The following is a 5,853-nucleotide window of genomic DNA, read 5'->3' as shown; positions in this document are numbered from 1 at the left end:
AGTTTGGGGAGATTGACCTCTTTATAATGCCTTTCAATAAAGGCACATAGGACTTCTATTCATTTAGTCAGGTTATCTTCAAGTTCCCTCAATATAGTTTTATATTTCTCTTCATATAGGTCTTGCATATTTCTCATTAGATTTATTTCTAGGTATTTTAAAATTCTAGAGTGAAAACGAATTACACCTTGTTTTTACATGTCATTTTAAAGTTACATCTTATTTGTGTATAGACACTTTCATATGGACCTTGCATTGGATTTGTAGGAGAAGCATCTAATAATTTTTCAGTTGATTCTTTCAAAATTTTTGATAGATCATCATGCATTGAATGCAAAGTCAGTTTAGTTTCTTTCATTCCTTCTTCATTCTTTTTCTTTCCTTATTGCATTGGCTAGTTTGCTAGGATAATGTTAATTTGTAGCAGTAATAGCAGGCATCCTTGTCTTTATTGAGGATGCCTTAATAAAGATTATTAACAAATAATGTGAAAGATTAGATGGCAGAGATTCTTGCTTTAGATTTCTGGTAATTATCTGTATTAGTTAGGGTAAAGGTTTAATTGCTATAATAAAAAGACCCTAAATAATAGTGGTTCATACTGAAGTCTGGGAGTAAGCACTACAGGGTGGTATAGTGGCTTATCTATGTCATTCTTGTGGTCTCAGTAACATTCTATCTCACTGTGCTGCCCTAGAAAATACACAATGTCTATCTCATGACCTCACATGGCTGTTCCAGCCACCAACATCACGTCTGTATTCCAGATGCCAGGAAGGAAAAAGTGTAGAAGGGGTGTACACAATCCCTTTTTTTAAGGACACAGCCCAGAAGTTACACTCATCACTTATACCCACATCCCATTGAACAAAACCTGATTTTGTGGGAATATCTCTGCAAGAGAGGCTAAGAAATATGGTTTTCTGTTGAGCAACAGATGTGTTTTTTAGCCTTGTGCCTGGCTAAAATTTCTCCCACCATGGAAGAAGGGGAGAATAGATATTGGGGAAATGAGCAGTTGTTATCACATTTTATTTATTCATTTTGGGAATTTTTCGTCTATCCCTAGCACAATGAGAGTTTTTGCTGGAAAATGGATGTTTAAAATGTGTCAAACACATTTTTTTTGCATCTACTGAGGTTATCATAATTTTCCATCTCAAACTCTGTCAACATTGATTCATAAGTGGAGAAATTATAATTTGAACATTTATTTTTGGATAAGACACTATTAGAAGATTACTATGTCATATATGCCTCTTTTAAAGACATGTTAAATTTGAGATTCTGTCTTTTTTCTTTTCTCTTTGTTAAAATTGAAGTCATTTTTTAATGTTAGGTATTTACTTAAATATAAATTATTATTCATTTATTATCAGTTATTTAAAATTTGGTAGAACAAAATTCTAAAACTCCTTGGGCTTATATCCTTTTCAAAGAGAGAACTTTGTCAAAATTTTCCATTATTTCCCTCCTCTGTTTTTTTTTTTTAACTAATAAAAAAATTATTTACTTAGAAGCATTCAGAATGTCGACAAAACAGCTGCAACCTTTTTTTTTTGCGATTACAGAGTGGTATTTAGTTAACAGAACAATTATTTCATATAAGCTGCATCACAAACAATTATAAGATGAAAAAACTACCATCCCCATATACAACTAATTTGTTCTGTGCACTAACAAGAACCTGCTTTAAATTTCTGTGCCAATTTACAGCCCCCATACTGTACCAGACAAGGTCAGTGGCCATTGAAAATACCACCCAGAGCAGGGCTATCTAAAGACACATTCCATAGTGTGTCAACTATACAAAAGAAGACACTGTACAGTTTAAAAACAAATCTTACACAGCCTTACATTTCAATTTTTTTTTTCTTTAAAAGGAGTGATTATGTAAAGGGAGGTTAAATGCTTTATAAACAAGAAAAAAATCTGCACTAGAACCAACTTATATAGATAGCACCAGGGCAAGTGATTGCTGGACGGGCACTGGGCCACCCTGTGGCCTCGCTAAGGAAAAATAACTAAACACGGGCAAAGAAAATCCTCAGAAGCCAAGAGACAAAATGTCATCATACGCATTCCTTGTGCAAACTTGCTGGGAGGAGCACAAGAAGCAGCACCCAGATGCTTCAGTCAATTTCTCAGAGTTTTCTAAGACGTGCTCAGAGAGATGGAAGACAATGTGTGCTAAAGAGAAAGGAAAATTTGAAGATATGGCAAAGGCGGACACAGCCCACTATGAAAGAGAAATGAAAACCTACATCCTTTCTAAAGGGGAAACAAAAAAGAAGTTCAAGGATCACAGTGCACCTAAGAGGCCTCCTTTGGCCTTTTTCTTGTTCTGGTCTGAGTATCACCCCCGAATCAAATGAGAACATCCCGGCCTATCCATTGGTGGTGTTGCAAAGGAACTGGGAGACATGTGGACTGGCCCTGCTGCAGGTGACAAGCAGCCGTATGAAAAGAAGGCTGCAAAGCTGAAGGAAAAATACAAAAGGGTATTGCTGCACACTGAGCTGAAGGAAAACCTGATGTGGCAAAAAAGGGAGTTGGCAAGGCTGAGAAAAAGCAAGAAAAAGAAGAAAGAGGAGGAAGATGAGGAAGATGAAGAGGACGAAGAGGATGTGGAAGATGAAGATGGTTAAGATGAAGAAGAAGATGATGATGATGAATAAGTTGTTTCCCTTCTCTGTTTAATGGATTATTTAGTGTTTTATCTCATTTTAATTAATTAGATAATTGATATTTTCTATTTTCTTGTAGTTAAATATACCAATGTTTTCCATAATTACCTGACTTTATTACCTCATTTTGAGAGAGCAACCCTTGCTTAAATTAAGTAGTCACCAATGCATACGTGTTTGTAGATGTGTAGGGCGTTTCACCTTTAACTCTTTAATCCATCTGGGATTTATTTTGGTGCATGGGTAACCTGAAACTCTAATTTCAGTTTTCTTCTAAATGGTTACCTAACTGTTCCAGTAGCATTTATTTATTAATCCATCATTTGCAAATAATTGGTTTTTTTTCTATTTCTGTGAAAAATGGCATTGGAATTTTGGTAGAGATTGCATTAAATCTGTAGATCACTTTGGGTAATGTGGACATTTTAACACTATTAATTCTTCCAATCCTTGAACAAGAGATATCTTTCCATTTATTTGTGTCCTCTTCAATTACTTTCTTCAATGTTCTCTAGTTGAGCCCAGTCTAATCACATGAGTCCTTAAAAACAGCTAGCTGTCATCAGAGGGGGAGATGTAACTACACAAGAAGGAATAGAGATATGCTGGATTTGAAAATGAAAAAGGGGCCATGAGCCCAGGAAGGTGGGCAGCTTCTTTCTAGAAGCGGAAAACAACAAAGAAACATATTCTGCCTTAGAGCCTCCAGAAAGGAGGCTCCAGTGTTGGACTTCTAACGTGCAGAACTGTGAGATAATAAATTTATGCAGTCTAAAGCCACTAAATTATGGTTTTCCATGAGCAACAGAAAAACTAATATAGTGTTATTACTGAGGTTCAGCCATTAAAAAAAAAAAAAAAAAGATTGTACCTCAGCGATGCAAACACTTGGTAAATATCCGGAGTTCTGAAAAAGTTGACTTTGATGGCTTTCTCCAGTATTCTCATTGGCTTTATAGAGAAGTGAATTTTTGAATGGTCTCACTCTGACTTTCTAGAAGAGCCCTCCCCTACTTCCTTTTGGCATCTGGTATTGCAACGAAAATCAGATTCTTGTTGTACTGTGGATAATCTTTTTTTTTTTTTTTCTTTTCCCCTTGAGGAAGCTTTTTAGACTTTCTCTTCATTGTCCTGAACTCACTACATCGTGACTAGGTTTGGGATTTTTGTTTGCTTTTAATTTATTTTACTAAACATTTGGTAGAGACTTTCAGTCTAATAATAACTCATGTCTTTCTTCAGTTCTGAGAAATGGTACGTTTTTGTTTGCTTATGTAATGCTCCTTTTCATTTTCTTTTTCTAGATTTACTCTTAGATAAATCTTAAAGCCTCTGGATATTTTATGCATATCTCTTAATTATTGTTTCTTCTTCATTTTTTTTTTCCCTCTCGTACCGTGTTTAGAGAAGTTCTCATGTTTATTTTCAAGCTCCCTACTTCATCCCCAGGGGTACACTTTATTCTATTCTGTCCATAGGTTAAGCTTAAATTTCAATAATCAAGCTTCTAATTCCTATGTTGTCTAGATGATTCTTTCTTATAAATTCAGTGCTGTCTTGTGTCCTTCCAAGGACAATACAAATATTTATTTTAATAAAGTCATGCAGTGACTGTTCTGTTAACTTTGTTCCCTCAGTTCTAATTTCTTCTATGTGTTACGTTTAGTGCATCTCTTTCTTTGGGTTACCTTTCGCTAGCGTTTAGTGATTCTTGCATGGATGTTCACCTTTGTAGTTTAGATTTCCTGAAGGCTGTTCTTTTTTGCAGCCTGTTTGGGAAAGAGATAGGACTCTTTGTACTACTGCTTATTTAAAACGAGATTGGGGACAGTCAGGAAGCCTGACTTAAAGAAGGGTGGATGTTGTGATTCTTCATGGGTTTTGCCAGTCATGTAAAACACTGCCCTGCTCCTACCTCACTCACTGATTTTGCCTAGAGGCAGATTTTCCTCTTATGACTACAGTCATGCCTCCCTTCTGGGAAGTGCCTTGTTAGGTGATTTCATTGTTGTTCAATCATAGAGTGTACTTACACAGACCTCAGTGGTATAGCCTACGACACACCTAGGCTATAAGACAAAGCCTACTGCTCCTAGACTACAAACCTGCACAGCATGTTACTGTGCTGAACACTGTAGGCAATTGTAACACAATGGCAAGTATTTGTGTATCTAAACATATCTGAACATAGAAAAGATACAGTAATAATATGGTATAAAAGATAAAAAATGGTACACCTGTCTAGAGCACTCACCATGAATGGAGCTTACAGGACTGGAAGTTGCTGTGGACGAGTCAGTGAGTGAATGTGAAGGTCTAGGACATTACTGTACACTACTGTAGACTTTCTAAACACTGTACACTTAAGCTACACTGAATTCATGAAAAAGTTTTCTTTCTTAAATAATAAATTAACCTTAGCTTACTGTAACTTTTTACATTACAAACTTCTTAATTTTTTAAAACTTTTTGATGCTTTTGTAATAATACTTTAAAATCAAACACATTGTACAGCTATATAAAAATATTTTCCTTCTTTTTATTCTTAAAGTTTTTACTATTTTTAAATTTAAAAAAATTTTGTAAACTTGTTCATTAAAAGCTAGAATAGAAACACACACATTAGCCTAGGCCTCCCCAGGGTCAGGAGCGTCAATATCACTGTCTTCCAGCTCCACATCTTGTCCAACTGGAAAACCTTTAGGGGCAATAACATGCATGGAGTTGTCATTTCTAAAAATACAATAAAAAGTATAATATAGTAAATACATAAACCAGTAACATAGTTGTTTATTGTCATTTCAGGTATTATGTACAGTGCATAACTATATGTGCTATAATTTTATACATCTGGCCACAAGGTAGGTTTATTTACACAAGCATCACCATAATCAGGTAAGTAATGCGTTATGCTGTGACATTACAATGACTGCAATGCTTTTTAGCTTTATTATAATCTTATGGGACCACCTTCATATATACAGTTGAGTATTGACTGAAATGTCTAGGGGTAAAGAGGTGGAATGCAGTTATGTTTCACGTATGCTCCCTGATGAAGTATTATTTGATATATAATGGTTGTACTACTCTTACACCTGATATACAACTTAGATTATATTTATCAGTATAACGTTACTCTATGATTCCTACTTTTCCACTTTGTCTA

At 35.2% G+C, this 5,853-nt stretch overlaps 1 pseudogene; it reads left to right on the top strand.

Moving 5' to 3' along the window:
* The first annotated feature begins 2,027 nt into the window (after positions 1-2,027).
* LOC138383161 (high mobility group protein B1-like) lies at positions 2,028-2,678 on the top strand (annotated as a pseudogene).
* The last annotated feature ends 3,175 nt before the right edge of the window (positions 2,679-5,853 follow it).

The sequence above is a fragment of the Eulemur rufifrons genome, chromosome 5, assembly GCF_041146395.1.
Source record: "Eulemur rufifrons isolate Redbay chromosome 5, OSU_ERuf_1, whole genome shotgun sequence".
NCBI classification, from domain to species: Eukaryota; Metazoa; Chordata; class Mammalia; order Primates; family Lemuridae; genus Eulemur; species Eulemur rufifrons.
The sequence above is the reverse complement of the archived record's forward strand: the minus strand, read 5'-3'. Positions and strand labels throughout refer to the sequence as shown.